General features: G+C 36.8%; 1 pseudogene; it reads right to left on the bottom strand.

The window, feature by feature from the left end:
- Positions 1 to 1,228: 1,228 nt before the first annotated feature.
- The window catches only part of LOC101837842, a 74,659-nt pseudogene continuing 57,230 nt past the window's right edge, over positions 1,229 to 18,657 (bottom strand).

Here is an 18,657-nt window from a genome sequence, read left to right as displayed (position 1 = left end):
TTGGAAATGTCAAGTTATGTGCCTTGATCTCTCCTATTTCTCAATTCTCCAAGGTGTGACCTCTGATGCTTGTGGCTCTCCCCACTATAAAAGAGAGATTTGGTCCACCAGGACAACAGACTCAGCCATGGAGCCCAACAACATTGAGGACCACAGACATCAACATAGCTTCAGGTAGTGTCACAGATCACAGATATCTGAATGGCCTTTGTTGACTGCTCGTGCCATGCACATCAACATGGCTAACAGTGGTTTGTGGGCCTAAGCTTGGACATGGTTCTGCCTCTCTCGACGATGAATGCACAGATCACTTATTCCATCCTTCTCACCTCATCATCACAGATTCAATTGCCAAAATGGCATTAAAAAATGCAAGGCATCACTGAGTACATTTTTTTGCACAGATTGCACCACCTGCAACTTACTCATTGCCAGGAGTCATTAGTGTAGATCAAGGTCTCTGGTCTCCAACTCACCAAACCATCACCCCCAAACTAGAATATCCCTATATTGCCCAGTGCCAGAGTGATACTGTGGCTAGGCAGAGAATGGGGGGAGGGCAGGATCAAAGAGAGTTCAAGACACGGCACCCGTTTGTGCTCCTATTCCTGCAAGACCATTGTGCTTGCAGACTGTGAGCATTGACCACATCCTGCACTTTCCCTCTCCGACTGTAGTGCACAGTAGAGGCTTCATACTGCAGGCCACCCAACGGGCCAGACCTAGGACTGACTATTCAGCAATGTCATGTTCTCTGTCTGCTCCTATACCCTCCTTTGTCACATTAGTACTTTTAACATCTATACTTTTCCCATTCTCCCTGAGAGGCAGCTCTATTCCACCATCTTTCCTTACAATTTCCTGAGTCTACCTTTTAAAAGCATCTTCCCATAGGACCTGTTTTTGTTGTTGTAGTTGAAGTTGTTCCAGGGATACTGGGAGCGCTACAGGGTCTCCATGGGTCCAGAGAAGTACATTGACAGCAGGAGTGGGTTTTGGGGGAGCAGTTATTATCTTAGATCATGTGGTGCTTCAGGTTTTCATTTTCATTGAATATGGCATGATCCAGTGTCTGGTTCTGCAGCACTGGCCTTTCCAGTCCAGCAGCTCATAGATGAAGTAGGTTAAGGCCAGGATGGCAGCTGATTTGGTCAGGTTACCCGACCTGGTGGGTCCTCCAGGCAGTCACCCCTAAAGAGGACTAATAAGACACGGGTTTGTATTCTAGTTACAGCATCTTTATAGTGTCTCTGTAGGCTTTCATAACCAGCTTGAAATGACCATAAAATGAACAGAACAAAATTCTCCTTCAAAAAGACACCAGGATTTCGTGGCCATCTGTTCAAGTTTCAAACCAACATTGCTGTACGCAGCTTTCTGATAGACTTCTGCAGACTCAACCTTGTGCTCTCCTTCATTGACATGTGCTTCACAGCTGTAGGCAAGAAGGATGTCACCTAAACTGCAGTGCTTGACAATGAACCTTCTTGTCCATCAGGTAAGACTAATTCACAAATTTCGTAGCTGATATTTTTCCTTTCATGAAAAAGACACTAATGCACAATCATCTCCTTGCCTTTGGTTCTTTCCCAAAGACATCATCATTTCTGCACGTGCAGAATCATATTTCAAAATCTGCTCAACTGCCTGTCTTCAAAGAAGTCAGCTAGATAACAATCCAGGTCAAATCTGGCCAGCTCAGCAGCCATGCACTTCTGCCTTCATTCAGTTGCAGGAGTGGAATCTGGATACTTAATATCAATAATCTCACCCATTTCATCCATAACCTCTGAACCACACCAGTAGGCAGGTTTCCAATCCACAGTGACATTGTGATCATAGAGCACTTTCTGATAATTCTTTGTAGGGAGTCTGCTCAATTTCCCAATCAAATTCTGTATCTCCAACATGAGCTCCTTCTTCAGAAACCCCAGAACCATGTACTTCTTCCAAAAGTAGTTTGGCCTACCTAGATTTCCTTGGGGCCAGAAGAGCAGTTAACATGTTTAACTACTCAGGATGCTGATCAGAAACTTCCTTGGGAAATCGAATCATAAAAGTTCCTTTATCTGCATCATAGGACCCCCGCTCACCTCCATTTTCTGCAGTCCTTCCAGGAAGTGTTAATCTCAGAAAATACAGCTTGGTGTAGAACTTGAAGTCTACCTCCAAGTACAAGTCAAACTCAGAGGCTCACTGCTGACAGGAAGTCATGGTCCTGGCTTAGTTCAAACACATGTTGGGGAGGGAAGGAGGTATCAGCAAGGAACTATGTTCTCCTGGATTCACCATGGCCTGCTATATACAAGCCACATCCTCACATGCTTGACCTACACCATCTGCCACAGTGCTTCTGGCCATAGGCAGCAGTCCCCTCCCTCCCCTTTTGTTAGTTTTCCCTCCCCATATTCCACCCATTATCCTTCTCTCCCATTCCCTCCCTATTAAACCTCATATTCAAGTTTTCTCATGTTAATTTGGGTAGAAGTGTAGGAAGGATCTAGGAGGAGTTGAGAAGTAGGGAAGACATTATCAAAATATATTGTATGAAAAAAATAAAACCCTGCAAGGTCAAGCATATTAATACAATGGACATTTCTAAAAGTAAGGTGTTAATCTAATGTGTAAAATGGGACAGAAGAAAATTTGCTTGAAATTGTATGTCTTAGATACTTTCCCTGGCTCCCATTGAAGTAAGAGGTTTACTTTATGTATCACTTTATACAAGAGACAGAAAGAGATGTCTTTGGTAACAGGAAATGAAATGCAAAGTATTATGGAAAAAGGTGAGAACTCAGGCCACTTTCTCATTTACACTCCAGAAAACAGCTCTGTGCTTTTGCCCAGCATATATATGACTGGAGAAAACTGTTGTGGAGGAAATGAAAGGTCTTGGGAGGTGGATATGTGTTGGTGTGTGGAGTGGGTGTAAGGAGAGAGAGACAGAGACAGAGAGAGACAGAGAGACAGAGACAGAGAGATTTAGTAGTAGCTCTCATGCTAATTCTCTTCCTGAATAAGAACAGGTTGAATGAACAAAATTTCTCAGTCTCAGAGACTTTTAAAAGCCTTTCACTAGACCTCTAATTTTGGTAGAGTAGACTGCCTATTCACAACAATATTTTCAATTGGTATGTGTAGTAAAATATAAGCTATATCCCACTCTATCATATCATGTTATAATATACGGAACAAGTCTACATGGGGAAAGTGATCAGATTAGAATTACAAAGAGCTGCTTATAGTTTTATACCTAGTACAAGATTCTATGAATATAAAAACAAATACTTTTATCTTCAACCCCAAAGAACTATGGTTTTGCTAAGCTCATGAATTGAAGTTTCATCAAGAATTCTGGCTAATACAGGAAAATGTCTTTTGAGCCAATTCTAAGTGGAGAAAGTTACACTGTAGAGCAGGAGTGCCCATAGTGCTCACTGTCTAACAGATTTGTATGATATCGCCAAAAGAAGCTTATATTCAGAAAAAAATATTTATGCTAGTTGACTGAACTCCCTTAAAATTATAGCTAAGAGAGTCAGGACTAGATAAATCATGTCATGCCATTTCCCCCAAATTAGTAAATTTGTGACTTGGCAATCATGCATTTTTTTCATCAAGCCGAGACATTCATCAAAGAACGATGAAACTCAATTAATTACCAATCTAAACCTAAAACCACAATCTGAACCTCTAGGAATAAAAATAAAAAAAAGCCTAATTCCATAGAGGAAATTAACACTGTCTATTGAAACTAAAAACAATAGAATATCAAAACATAATATTTACATAGCACAGATATATTCAACAACTCCAAAATCAAGTACAAGAAGTGAGTAAAAGGTCTATGACTGATATAACTATTAAATTCACTGTTCCTTCATCACTGGAGCTTCCTTTCATGGGACAGTTGCCTTCCCAAGAGGCATATGGATGTCCTGAATACTATCTCCTTAAAAAGGGGCAGAAGTGGTGCTCGTCACCAATGGAAATATTCACATGTGAAAAACAGGCACATATTTAGTGTGTTGGTAATGCATAAGTTATTTGATAACTATAAAAGAAAAATATTTCCTCCATGTACCTAATTTCTTTATTTTATATTAAAATCATGTTCATCAAATCTTACTGTGGGGCAAAGAATAAGTCTGCAAAAAAAAAAAACAAATCCAAGATTAACCAAACATTAAATACCTCAGCCTGAAACTACCAGGTGAGTTCATTCCAGCATCATTGCAAACACACTGTAAAAATCAGTTTAGAAGACACTGGAAAACAGTGAAATTGCTCTCGTCATTTCATTGTACTCTTTGCCCAAGCCTAGGATATAAGGACTCAGAATCACCTTTGATGTCTTCTGACAGACTGGAGATGAACTGGATTCCACAGGAGAATACTCAGCAAGGACATCTAGACCAAATGAGATTTAAAAAAATGAACATCTTCAGATTCCATCTGTGCAGACCAAGGAACAACTTCGAGATTCAAAAATGCTGAGTGTATCACCAAGAGAATCAAGACCATCAAGTGCAACTTTGTTCTGTTTCAAGTTTTCCTCCAATGCATACTGCTATTCAGAACTGAGTTTTCCCTATCAAAACCTAACTCAGCTGAAACTGGCCTCAGTTTCTATTTAAAAAGAGACAGTCTGTACCAGTGCTGACTGCTTATAAAATTCTTACTCAATATCTTATGAGCATTAACAAAAAGAATATTTTTAAAATATTCATTTGATTTTTAAATAATTTATATATAGAAAGCATATGTGCTCACATATACAAGTGCCACAGAGACATTGAAACTTGGTTCTAGAGTGACTGGTAGCCCTGAAACATCGGATATGTGTGCAGGAGTGTCACTTGAATCCTCAGTATGAACACTACTCTGTGCACTGAACTGAGCCATTTCTCCAGTTGCTAGAAAGACTTAACAAAAAACAAACAAACAAACTGGGGACCAATATTACCTAGCTTGTACCAAAATCTGTTAACAGGACTATGTGATGAGATATTGTTTATGATTTATTAAATCTTGCCTGAGGATTCAGAAAGCAAAGTCAGCCACAGGACATAGAATCCAGGCACATAACTCTAATCCCTAATGTTGGGATTAAAGGTGTGAGATACAATTCTCTTTTAGACTGATTCGCTCTCATGTAGGTCTGTGTGGACTTGAACTCACAGAGATTCATCTGCCTCTTAATCCTGAGTCCTAGGATTAAAGGTGTGTCCCGCTACCTCCTAGCTTCTAGCTGCTGGGATTAAAGGTATGTGCCTAGCTCTATGACCTGTGGCTGACTTTGATTTCTGAATCCTCAGGCAAGATTTAATAAATTGTAAACAATATCTCACCACAGGACTGTGTAGATAACACTAGCACTTCTTTCACAGAAGGGTTCAACCTAGCACAGTACCTGACACAGAATATTTTTTATTTACTTTTTAATTTTTTTAAATTTAATATTCTTCCCATCTCAAAGTCACTCTAGATTTTCTTCTCCTTCCAAGCACTCTCAACTTTAAGTTCTTCATTTAAAAGCAAACAAAAATCCAATAGAGCAAAAGACAAAAAACCCAAAACCAAGAAAACAAAATAAAACCACACCCAAAAGAATAAATAGACACACACACACACACAAACACACACACACACACACAAACACCCCACAGACTGCAACCACATAAAACCACATAAAAACCTGTGTATTCCATTATATGTTGGTCAGTTAACTACTCCTGAGCATGAGGCCTGACAAGGAGTGATTAATAGGTCCATGTCACTCTATTGGACAAAACTTATTTTCTTTCTCCCAGCAAGGATAAGTGACAGTTCAATTGTTAACCTTTACCCTAATGCAGTGGTTCTCAACCTGTCGGTCATGGCCCCTTTAGGGGGTTGAATGACCCTTTAACAGGGGTTACCTAAGAAGATTGAACAACACAAAAATTTACATTATGATTCACAATAGTAGCAAAGTTACAATTATGAAGTAGAATTAAAAATAATGTTATGGTGGAGGTTCACCACAATATGAGGAACTGTACTGAAGTGTCATAGCATTAGGAAGGCCTTCATGGCTATGTTTTCATTCATTCATTCGTTAAACTATAATAAAATAAAGTATAATAAGATAAAATAATAATTATCTTTTCAGAGTTGGGCAAAATAAAGGAAGAGAAATAAAAGAGGTTAAAAGAAGGCATAAGAGTCAGAGATCCATTTGTTCCCTCACACGGGAGTCCCACAAAAGCACTAAACTGGACGCCACACTATGCAGAGGACCTGCTCTGGACCCATTCAGAGCTGTGCTTACTGCCTCAGTCACTGTGAGTTCACAAGAGCTTTGGTCATGTTTGTTCAGAGTACTTTTTAGAGGTAAGACAAAAACTCTTTACCAGCTATTTCCATCACTTGAAACACACAGCTGCATCACTCAGCAGGAGGGATTAATTCTGAGAAGGTCATGAAAGCACAGAAATGCTCGCCCCAACCCTGAGATCTGTTCATATCTCAGTGTTGTATTTGTTTTCCACACTCCCAAGAGACTTGGAAGATACCCTCAAGCTGAACATTAGTCACCAAAGCAGTATGTACCAGGAAATCTACCGGGGATGACTAGAAAAATATCCTGGCCCACAGACAGATAAGCTAAGGGACAAACAGACACCCTTGGCAAACAAAAGAAACTAGGATCACAATCCTGTCCCACACAGGGTCAGCACTAGGTTAAACCAAAAGGAAAAGCAGTTCACAAGGTCAGCTGAGCCTCTTCTTCCACACATACAACCAGATGCCTATAGTTTTCAAAGACCAAGAAATAACATGCTCTGACATTGGTTTATGACCCTGTTTTCTTCACATCTTGCCACTTGACATTTTTTATTTTTGTTATGAGAGATTCTTGGCCTGGCAGGTCCCGCCACCCTTGAGCCCCCAAAATGAACACAAAGAGACTTACATTAATTATAAAACTATTGGCCAAATGCCTAGGGTTTCTAATTGGCTACCTCTATCTTAATTATTAACCCTTAACTATTAATCTATGTATTTCCATGTGGTATTGACTTAATGGAGAACTCCTAGAATATCCTATCCTCCTGGTCTACATGGTGGCTCCTGGCAACCTCCATCTACCTACCATTCCCAGAATTCTCCTCCTCTCCTAGTCCCGCCTATATTCCTGCCTTATTGGCCAACAGTGTTTTATTCATCAACCAGTAAAAGAAACATATATACATAAGGACAACCACTACCAGTTTTTTGTTTCATTTCATTTCAGCAGTCTTTTTTATTTTGTCATAGTTTATACAACTAGACTTGTTCCCTTTCATACATTCATCTAATTTTGTTTGTGCAGATTTTTTCATTTTCATTGTGCAATTCCATTTTCTTCTTTTTGTTTATATTCTTCTTTCTCATAATTTTTCATTCTAGTACAGTAATAATGCAATGTTGACTGATAGGATTAAATTCTTGGATTACTAGTTTTCCTTATTACCAATCTTTAGCCAGTCTCTCCATTTTGACAGCACAACTTCAAAAAATTCTGGCTTAAAATTGTCAGAACAAATATAAGATGAATGGCTTCAATATGGCTCTTTGGGATAATAGGAGCTGTCCAGCTAACTGATAATGGCTTAGGACATTGGTGTTCCTCTTGTTTTACTCAACACAAATGCACACACACACACACACACACACACACAGTTTCCAGTTAATCTCAGATTTTGGTTGTTGTTTTGAGACAGGCAACTCTACATGCTTTATTTTAAAACAGAATCCCTTTCTTTGACTTAGGAGAATCTATTGTTACCACTTTTCTTATATTTTCTTTAAAAAAATAGTAAAAAGGAGTATTGGTAATAACTAAATATCCTTCCTTCTCAAACATTCCCTCTTGCATGAGTCCCAATCATTTCCCTAAACAGTTTGATTTCTACCTTCGTGTAACACATACATGCATGCTCTTATATATCTGTATAAAATGTATGACGCACAAATGAGAGAAAACATGGTATTTGATGTACTGAGACAAACATTAATGTATTTAATAGGGTCAATACATTTTCTTACAAATGACAAATCCATTCTTGCCAACAGCTTCAAAGGATATCTTTTGTGTGTATTTATCACATTTTCTTTTAGGCATTCCTAACCTATATTGATTATGTGAACTAACAGTAATGAGTATTACTTCAAGTATATCCAAGTATCTCATTTGAGTTGGAGTTACAGTAGTCATATAGGTAGGTCATATGAAAGATAAATTACTTATTTTTTTGAGAAATCTCTATACTGGTTTCCACAGTAGCTGGAGTAGCCTACATTATTACTGACAGTGTATATGGTTCTCCTTGTGTCCACATTCACATGACAGAATTCATTACTTGCTGTACTATCTTTCACTTAAAAATTTCCCTGTAATATGTTTTGATCATGCTTTTCTTCACCCAACTCTTCCAAGACCCCAAGATCCTTCCCACCTCTCTCCCAACCCTACCTCATATTCTCTCTGTGTGTCTCTATCGCTCTCTCTCTCTCCAAAATAAAGCAAAACAATAAATGAAAAATCAAAGCAAACAAAATTACAACAAATGGAACAAAAAGCCCTAACACACACACATACACACACACACACACACACACACACACACACACACACACACACACTACAGATACACAGGTACCATTTTGTGTTGCCCTTGGGCTGATCCAGGAGCTTGGTTGATATACTCAGTGACACCCCATTGGAGAAATTCAATTTCCCTTTTCCAGAAGATGATAGTAGTTTTCAGAATAGGAATGGGAATTTGTCTCTACTACCCCCTTTTATTTCTGCGATTTTGTCTGGTTTGAACATGTGCAGAACTCATTACAGCCTCATGTTTTACATGTGCAGAATTCATTATAGCTTCAATGAATTCATATGTTTATCAGTGTTTTTATGTCTGGGAGCACTATTTACTTGTAATTATTCACCTCTCCTAATTTTACAATCTCTCTGCCTCCTTTTCTGTATAGATCCCTGAGCCTTGAAGTGGGATGTTTGATAAAGGCTGATAAAGACAAATTGCCACAATGTCTCTTGCAAACTACACATTGTCCAATTATGGATCTTTGTCTAGAATTCCAATCTATTGCAAGAAGAAGCTTCTCTGTCACAATTGTGCTACTACTGAAGACACAGTTATAATTACACACAACTTTTTCATACAAAGTAGCCAAAATACAAGCTGGAGAAAAGGCAGTATTGTCAACAAATGTTGCTAGTCAAACTGAATATCCATTCATGTAGAAGAACTAAATATATTCACATCTATCACCCTGCACAAAAGAACTCCAGTGGATCAAGGACCTGAACATAAGACCAGAAACCATGAGTTTAATAGAAAATAAAGTAGGAATTGGGCTTAAATGACTGATATTCTGATCAATGTGAAATGGAATCTCATTATGATTTTAATTTGTATTTCTCTGATGGCTAATGAAACTTAACATTTTTCAGATGTTTAATTGTAATTTATATGTTACCTTTTGTCAATTAGCAGCACATTTTTTAGTTTTTAGTCTTTTTAATTTAAATTAGAAACAAACTTGCTTCACATGTCAATTCCAGATCCCTCTCCCTCCCCTCCTACCAGTCCCCTTCAAGCCTCCCCCAACCTCTCACCCAATCACCATTCCACTCTCCAAGGAGGGTGAGGCCCTTCATGGGGGATCACCATAGTCTGTCATATCATCAATTTGTTATCCTTTCTATTGATGCACTTATTTTATTTATTTTTAAGTTTTGTTATTTGTGTATCTAGGTATTAATCCTCTTGCAGATGTATCATTAGAAAAGTCTTTTTCACTCTGTGAGCTATATCTTCACTCTGCTTGCTGTTTCCTTGCTGCTTAGTAGCTTTCTCATTTTCATTAGTTCTCACTTGCTAACTGATTGCTTTGTTTCCTGAGCAACTGGAGTCCTATTAATAAAAATACTTGCCTATATCTAGAAGTCTTCTCTATAACCTTTGCTATAACAGTTCCAGAGTTTCAGGTCATAATTTAATATGTTTTACCCCTTTGGAGTTGATATTCATATAAGATGAAAATGATGAGTTCCATTATCTTTTTTTGTGGATATACAACTCTGTCAACATCATTTATGAAGGACATGTTTCTTGACCAACATATATATTTTCAGTATCTTTGTCACAATTTAGGCAGATGTATCTGTCTGTGGGTTTATATCTGAGTCCTCAATTCTTTTTTGTGGGTATGTGCAACTGCTGCTTTGTTATTATGAATCTGTAGCATAGCTTGAAGTCAGGAGACCTAGAGCGATAGAAAATATAAAGGAGAAAGAACCAAGGGGCTAACAAGCTGAGAAGAGAAATGTGGAATTTCTGTGATGGGCACTATTTAAGCCAGAAGATACATGCTGTGTACCTTATACTCCCACTTTTGATTTTTCTAAATTCTACTTTATTGAGTTTATGTGCAAGTGGAGTTACATAGGGGGCCTCAAATAAGACAAAGAGGTATATAACAAAAACATGAAAAATTAGGTCTTTGATGAAACCCTATTACATAGTTGTCAATCAAATATCTAAAATGGGATTAAAATGTTTTTCCTGTCTGAGATAGTGACATGAGTCTCGTCAAAATTTTCTGAGCTTAAGAAAACCTCCTCATATTTATAATGAATAGTTTTGCCCAGATTCTTATCTGATTCTAGAATAATGTTGCCAATTTAAAGTAAAATAGTTGAACCCTATGATTGGCATTGTGCTTTATAACTTAATGCTATTCCAGATGTTGACAATGTATGTCAACAAAGTAGTCACATTTACTTTGTGTTGTTATTGTAAGCACTAAACAGTTTTTGAGTTCATATGTGGCTTAAAGTCACAGATTTAATTAATGCTGAAGTAAAGTAATTTTTCTCCTTTTAATATAGTCTTTTCTTTAGTCATTCAAAACTATTCACTTAACTTAGTATCTCTTACATATTATATCCTATATATCCAGGTGGTCAAGACAGACTTTACCGAGACTCTGCCTCATACAGTGTGTAATTTATCAGAGAAAACACACATTGAGAACATGTAAACAATAAATATTTTTAATTACATCATGTAATACTACTGGTTATTATAATGGCCTTTCTTGAAAATAAATTTATAATTATTTGGTGGCCTCAATTATTTCTGGATTATTAAGTACCAACATTTGGAAATTACTGTAATTGTAGTGGAAAAATGTTTCAAGGAGACAGAGGAAGGGGAAAGTATTGGGAGAAAAAAACAGAATTTGAAAGTTAAAACTGTTGTGGTCTAATGAGATATTTCAGGGGCTCTGGGACTTAGTTAAAAAAAGTTGATAGGCAGCAACTATCTTTAATATATGCGTAAGTAAGGGGGTTTCTTATCTGTGGATTTGTAGATATGTATTCTTGTGTGGGTGCATCCAAAGTTGCTACATAAATTTAACCATTACAACTTGTACATGAAGCACACAGTTATTAATATTCAATCACTGAGGAAAGGAGCACAAAGAAAAAAACCTGCTTAAGGTTTCATAACAAACAATGATTTAGATCACTTTGCTCTTTTGCCTCCAATGAAAAAGGTCATTGCAGAAGAAGAAACAATATTAGGAACACAGGTGTATATCTGTATAATAACTTGGAAGACTTTAAAACAAATCCCAAGATCTCTTATAAATAAAAATCCATTTTAAGAGGCTTTACGCACATTTTATTTTTCTATTAGTAATCACGTAGTCTACATTTCTCCTGAAAACAGTGGCAAACTTGCCCAGGAGCCAATGCACTTAACCATTTCCCTTTTACATTTTTCAGAAGTAGCATACCATCCCTGAGAATGTGATGCACATATTATTTTATTAGAAATATATATGATAGCAATGCCTCCTTAGGAAGAAAGCTGTAAACTCTTAATTTCCCTTCCACTATCACATAGGAAGGATACTTGATTTGCAATCTCTATCTACAAGCTAGAAGGAATTTATTACTTCAGTATATTTTTAAATCTATTTGTATTACTTTGGTCAATCTGCCGTGGGTAATAGTATCTAGAATCAATTTAATGTGGAAAAACAGAAGACATAAATCACTCTTTAGTCATCAAACTGAATAAACATTTATGAGTTTTCAACATATAAAAATGCCAATCAGGTTATCATTTTAAAATGGCATAACTCTTAATTATTCATCAAATATCATAATGAGTGCTAATAGACAATGCTTAGAAGTCACTTCCAGATTCCATTCTTTACACCATCATCACATGCTACTTTACCATATTTTCACATTAGTTCAACATTAAAAGCACGTTCAGATAACTCTCAGGTGGCAACGATTAATTCTTTCACCACCCACAATTCACCACCTCATAGACTACACTTGAGTTACACATCATTCATCAAAATTACTTAAGTTATTTTAACATTGAAGATGCTGGAGATATTTCTTTTTTTTCTTTTAACTTTAAATACCTTGTTTTACATGTCAATCCCAGTTCCCTCTCCCTCCCCTCCTCCCGCACCCCCCACCATCCCTCCCCAGCCTCCCACCCTATTGCCAATTCCTTCAACATAGGGGATATCTAGATTCTGTCATTTCACTCAGGGCAGGGTCCAGTCACTCCCCTAAGAGTCCAGGCTGAGACAGCAACCCTCTTTGTGTTACGGACACACGATGTCTGTTTGTATTCCAGGGATAAACACTGGTCCACTGCTCAGGGCCCCATAGGTTGCCCAGGCCTCCTCACTGACACTCACATTCATGGGGTCTGGATCAGTGTCATGCTGGCCTCCCAGCTGTAGGTCTGGGGTCCAAGAGCTCTCCCCCCTGTTCAGATCAGCTGTCTCTGCTGGTTTTGCCAGCCCATTCTTTGCCAATTTGCTCATCGCTCCACTCTCTTTGTCACTGGGTTCCTTGGGTTCAGTTCAGTGTTTAACTGTGGGTGTTTGTCTCTGCTTCCATCAGTCACTGGATGAAGGCTCCAGGATAGTTGTAGACATCAAGTTCATTATTAGGAATGAGCATTTGAGGTGGTCTCTCCACTATTGCTTAACTTGCCAATTGGTGTCATCCCTTTAGATCACTAGAGGTCACACTGGTGCCTGATCTGTCTTCTAACCTATGATTCCCTCTTCCCCCTATTCTACCCCCACACTCAACCTTCCTGTTCCCCCATGACCTACTCTCTCTTCCTCTTCTCCCCCCTCTCTTCTTCCCAGCACCCACTCCCCCCCACCCCTTGTCATGTTCCTGTCTGTTCAGAGGATCTTGCCTCATTCTTCTTTTCTTATACATAAAGTATTTAATGTATCATATAAAACACAAATTTCATAGATATAATTTTAAAATATTTCTCACTAATTTGTTTGTCTTCCATGGCAATCTATATGTAAAATGTGTATGTATATTTTCAGATATACTTACAACATTTGTGCAAAAGTATATAAATACCTAAAATGATTATTATACAATCCCCTAATATATCAAAGGTAATTAAAGTGTTTCTTAGATCAAGAAGCAGAATATTACTATGACCATTTTTTAAGATTAATTGAGGAAATGTGCAGAGAGAAAATGGTCAGTGAGAAGATCTTTATTTTCTTCTTTAAAACAGAGATATAAAGGATCACCTGAAAACTACTGTCTCCACCCACCCTTGCTCCAAATAGACACCTACAAATGAAAATCTAGGGTAGTATACACTAGAGCTTGCTTTCCATTTACAGCAAGCACATGCGGCAAAGGGAAACACTACACAAGCCCATACTGAGACAGTAAACAACACTGTTACTCAAATGATCTTCTTTATTTCAACAATGAAAACAAAGAAGAAAGAGAAAATTGAGAAAATGGGTGGGCAAAAATAAAAAAGCTTAATTGTAGACCTGCCATAGACTTTTTCATCCAATGCAGGACATTTTGGAGGCCAAAATAAATTATATTGAAAATGAGAAAATAGGCAATAAAAAGCATAATCATTCAATGCCAGAGGTCTAGCAGACAAAAATAAGATGTTGACCAACCACTACAAGGGTCCTGATTTAAACAAACCAGTTATTTAAAACGTTAAGAATATCAGAAAACTTTGGATTCTCATTTGAAAGCCAATGGTGCTGGAAAATTATGATTAGATATCTCGGGGAAATAGTGCCACTGTTTGTGATAATAGTATCCTGGATAAGTACCTTATATTACAAGCATAAAAACAGGTATGCATGTATCAGCATGGTGTGTGAGGCCTGCTTCAAAAAGATCATGGTTTAGGCTGGGGGAATGAACAAGCAGAATTAAAATATAACAGATCATTTAGTAATTATTTTGAAACTAATCTGTGGAAGATTACCAAATTTTTTTATTCGCCTTTATTTTTGTGTTAAAATTCTCAATGTTAAATGTCTTGATGCTTGGTTTGTAAAGGAATTCTGTCCACATCCAACTACACCCATTCTTCCTTAACCTCCACTCACCTATCATATTACAGTCTGCCTTATATACCTTCACTGTTATGTATGTATTACTAAACAAAATTTAAGTTTTATGTGAATTCAAAGTTTAACTCATAATTTTGTGTTTAAATCTACATTACACATGTAGTGTGTATCACTTAATTCATTTTTGGCTATATTATCTAGAACAGAACTTACATCATATGTATTTATTCATAAAAGTGGTTGCATATTTGGATCTTTCTCAGTTACTAGTTATTACGGACAATATGTCCAAAGGAACATGGGCATAAATGTTCATCTGTATAATGTCCAAGATTCAACTCTAGATCAAAGTATGAGCATATCTCCAACTTTGATAGAAGCAGAGTTTACCAAATTATTTGTTTCAATTCATATTCCCAATGGCTAGATAGGAGATTTTGAGTTGCTAATACTTGGTGTTATCATTGCTTTTACTTTAATGACATCTCATTGTATTTTAACATGCAATTAAGTACTTTTTCTTTATGTATACTGGCTAGTTTTTAATTTTTCTTCAGTTACATTTAAAGTACAAATCCATTTTTGAAGAATTATCTCTTCATATTTCATACAGTCATTTTATTCCAATGGTATAATTTTTTTCAAGTTCTATTTTTTGGAAATACCTATGTCACTCTGAGAATCATGCTTTTTTCCTCTCTCTTGTGATATCATTACAACAGAGAAGGTAGAGGTAGTGTTACAGTTCAATGGTAGGGTACTTGCCAGACATGCTTACCCTTGGATTTGATACCTCTTATCGTGAAAAAGAAAAGGGAAAGAAACTATTACCCAGGAAAAGGGGTGGAGGGTGAAGGATGAGGAGTTGTTAATTAAAATGTTATTTGAGTTCCTACACAAGCAGACCTCTGGCAAGCACTTCCACTGGGGAGCATAATTGGGAAAAATTCTAAGTTACAGGTGGGGGAACAATAGGGAGAATTACTGAAGAAAGTCTTTTGATCATCACTATAGAGAATGTGGTATTCTACCAGAACCTTCTCAGGATGGTATAAAATTAGTGCCAGACTTGTATGTCTGAGGGAAATGAATCTGAAGCATGTATCAAAGTTTTTTCCTGATGCTTCGCAGGCCAAGGAGCATAGACACCACATTCAAAGGCTATTCATACAGTAGTATAGATACTCTCTGGAATGTGGAAAAGGCCATGAAAACAGAAACTTCATGCACTGTGCACTTGAGGAGAAATGTTAGAGAGTGTATGAGCAAGAATGGCAGTCTATTCCTTAACCACAGCTGAACAAAGAGATGAGACAAGAAAATGACACATGGATATTCATGTAACAGCTAACTTTTGACTCAATTTATCAATATTTCCTTCTATACTTACTGTATTTCATGTGCTTAAAATGTGTTACCTAAAGTCATATTCATATATTCTCTTACGCTGTGCATATGGTTTATAATGAATTTTTTTTTGCTCTGACATTTCAGTATACAGCTTCTGAAAATTCTTTTGATAGCAATACAATAAAAGGACAAGTTTTACATTTCAATAGTTTAAGTCAAATATATAAAGAAAATATTTTAAAATAAGGTTTACTTTGGCCCAGACTAGTTTAAGTAATCCTCCTGTCTCAACATCCTAGGTAGCTAAGACTATAGGTACTCACCACTGTGCATAGCTCATGACAGCAAATTGTCATCTGGCAAAGATTGTGGTTTGATTTGTGGCATTGGGAATCCCAGAACTTTACTATGCTAGGATTCTACCATTGAGCTATACATCAAACACATCTAACCTTGACAGATGATATTTCATATTCCTTTGAATCTGGGATGGACCTGTAAACTTGGTAAACTGTTAGAATGTAACAAAGGGTGTCAAAGTGTGTGATGTAACTTCTAAACCTTACCTTAATGTTCAGTAGTTGTTCTTTTATATTTTATGATACCTCTTGAATTCCACATGCCGTATTATAAAAAACCCATGCTGAATATGAAAGTCAAATGAAGAATATCTGAAGTGGATTCTCAGCAAACACTAATAACCTTCCAACTGCTATATGGAACCACTTCCAAGAACAAATAAGCTATCTAGGGAGTACCATCCCCATTGAGATTTCCAGTAGCCAATAAGAGAACCATCCTACTGAATCCACAGCATCATGACAGAACATAATTGGTCGTTACTGTGGTCTGTCACACAGATACACACAGCCCAAACTGTGTAGATTGACATTTAGGCATCTATTCACTCAGTTGCTTATACCTTCCATGATGTGGTCTTACTCATATAGCCTTCCTATCTTGCTGCCCCTTGGGATTTTTTTGTTTGTTGTTAGACTTTGTAATTTTCATGTTGCTTTTGGTATTAACTTTTTTGCTTTATTTTATTTCTGAGGCAGGGTATATCTATTTCAGAATGTCCTCCAACTCCCTATACAACTGAAAATAACCCTGATTTTATGACCCCCTGATTCCACATCCTTAGTACAAGTATTATTATTATTCTGTGCCACCATTATATCTAGTCTACACAGTGCAGGGTATAAAACCCAGTGATTTCATGTATGCTATGAAAACTCTAGAATTTAGGTATATACTCAGTACCAAATAAAAAAGCTTTTATTGGTTTCAAAAATAAAAATTAGGATTTTGAATTTAATTTCATTGAATCAAAATATAAATTTGAGACAAATTAATAGGTTCATATGATTAAATCTTTTAATTCTGTCACATTCCTCTACCTTTAAGATCTTCCTAATATCTCTGTTATTTTATGATATTGTGTGTATGGATCCTTCGTTGTGCCTGACTTAGTCATCTAATATTTAATTTAGTTATTTAATTTAGTTAATTTTATTTTACATTACTGCTACTGGTGTATACAGGAATATAATAGATTTTGATATTAATCATGTATTCTGGAAACTTCTTATATTTAAATAGTATGTAAAATAATTTCTTTTTGTCAAATCATTTTTAGACAATATATCCTGCTCCGGATCCCCCACCTCCTAATTCTTCCAAATATATTTACAAATATATTCTACTTGCTAGGTTTCCAATAATACTTAATGAAAAATTTGTGTTATCCTTCAGAGCCTTATTTTCTTCATTTGCATTCCTTTCCTTGTTGCAAGCCCAGCAAAGAAACAGGAATGGCCACAGTCACACATTCTGACACTATTCCATTTCACCACTAACAATAATTTTTGTAGACCTTTGAATTTCCTTTGAATATGACTTTATTTATCATTTATTTATTTAATAGCAATATGTGAGTGCTTAAGTATGTATGTGATCAGGTGCCAACGAAGGCCAGAGGATGGTATCAGATCCACTGTCACTAGAGTCCCAGGCAGTTGTGGACCACCCAGTGTGAGTGCTGGGACCTAAACATAGGTCCTTGGCAAAAGCATCAAGCGCTCTTAATCACTGAGCCATCTCTCCAGCCCCAGATTTTAAATATTTTGTCAGATTCAGCAAGTTCCCTTCTCCACGTTTGGTGAAAGTATACATGGATAGATCCTAACCCGTTTGTGACAATTCTACTAAAGTAATCAAATTATTTTCCCTATTTTAGTGTCGCAAATTTTAACTGATTTTCAAATGCTGTCAGTCTTCCAATGACAGAATAAATCTTACCTAGTCTTGATAGACTGTTTATTATATATTACTGAGTTGTAAAATTTACCAATTTTAGGGTGAATGACTCCTCTCAATATGAATATTCATATCAGCTTTTACTGTCACAGCTGAATATATGGAAGGTGCCTCTAGTTTGTAGTGTTTTTATTAAGAAACCAAGTATCACTGTAATTAAAGCTTATAAGGAACATTTTTAAGGTAGAGGTTAAATGAGTTTAAAAAAGAAACTAGCAAGTAGGAATTGAAGAGCTTAGGGGAACTAAGACTTTCTCTACTCATTTTCCCCTTGGTGCTTTTACAAATTAGCAATGTAAATCACAGAGGTGAAGAAGCTGACATCCCCAAGCCCCTACAGTTCTAGTCTTTCTCAGCTGTCTCAAGAAACAAAAGCAGGAGTCTGAGAAAACCAAAGCAAGTTAGTGATCCAAGGCAGCAGAGGAATGGTAACTGCAATTCAGTGCATGAGCCCACCATTCTGTCCTTCATTATTTGCATTATGAGTTCAAATTACAGTCAGACTGTTAAGTGTTATCCAAATCT

The sequence above is a fragment of the Mesocricetus auratus genome, unplaced genomic scaffold (assembly GCF_017639785.1).
Source record: "Mesocricetus auratus isolate SY011 unplaced genomic scaffold, BCM_Maur_2.0 Super-Scaffold_6730, whole genome shotgun sequence".
NCBI lineage: Eukaryota > Metazoa > Chordata > Mammalia > Rodentia > Cricetidae > Mesocricetus > Mesocricetus auratus.
The sequence above is the reverse complement of the archived record's forward strand: the minus strand, read 5'-3'. Positions and strand labels throughout refer to the sequence as shown.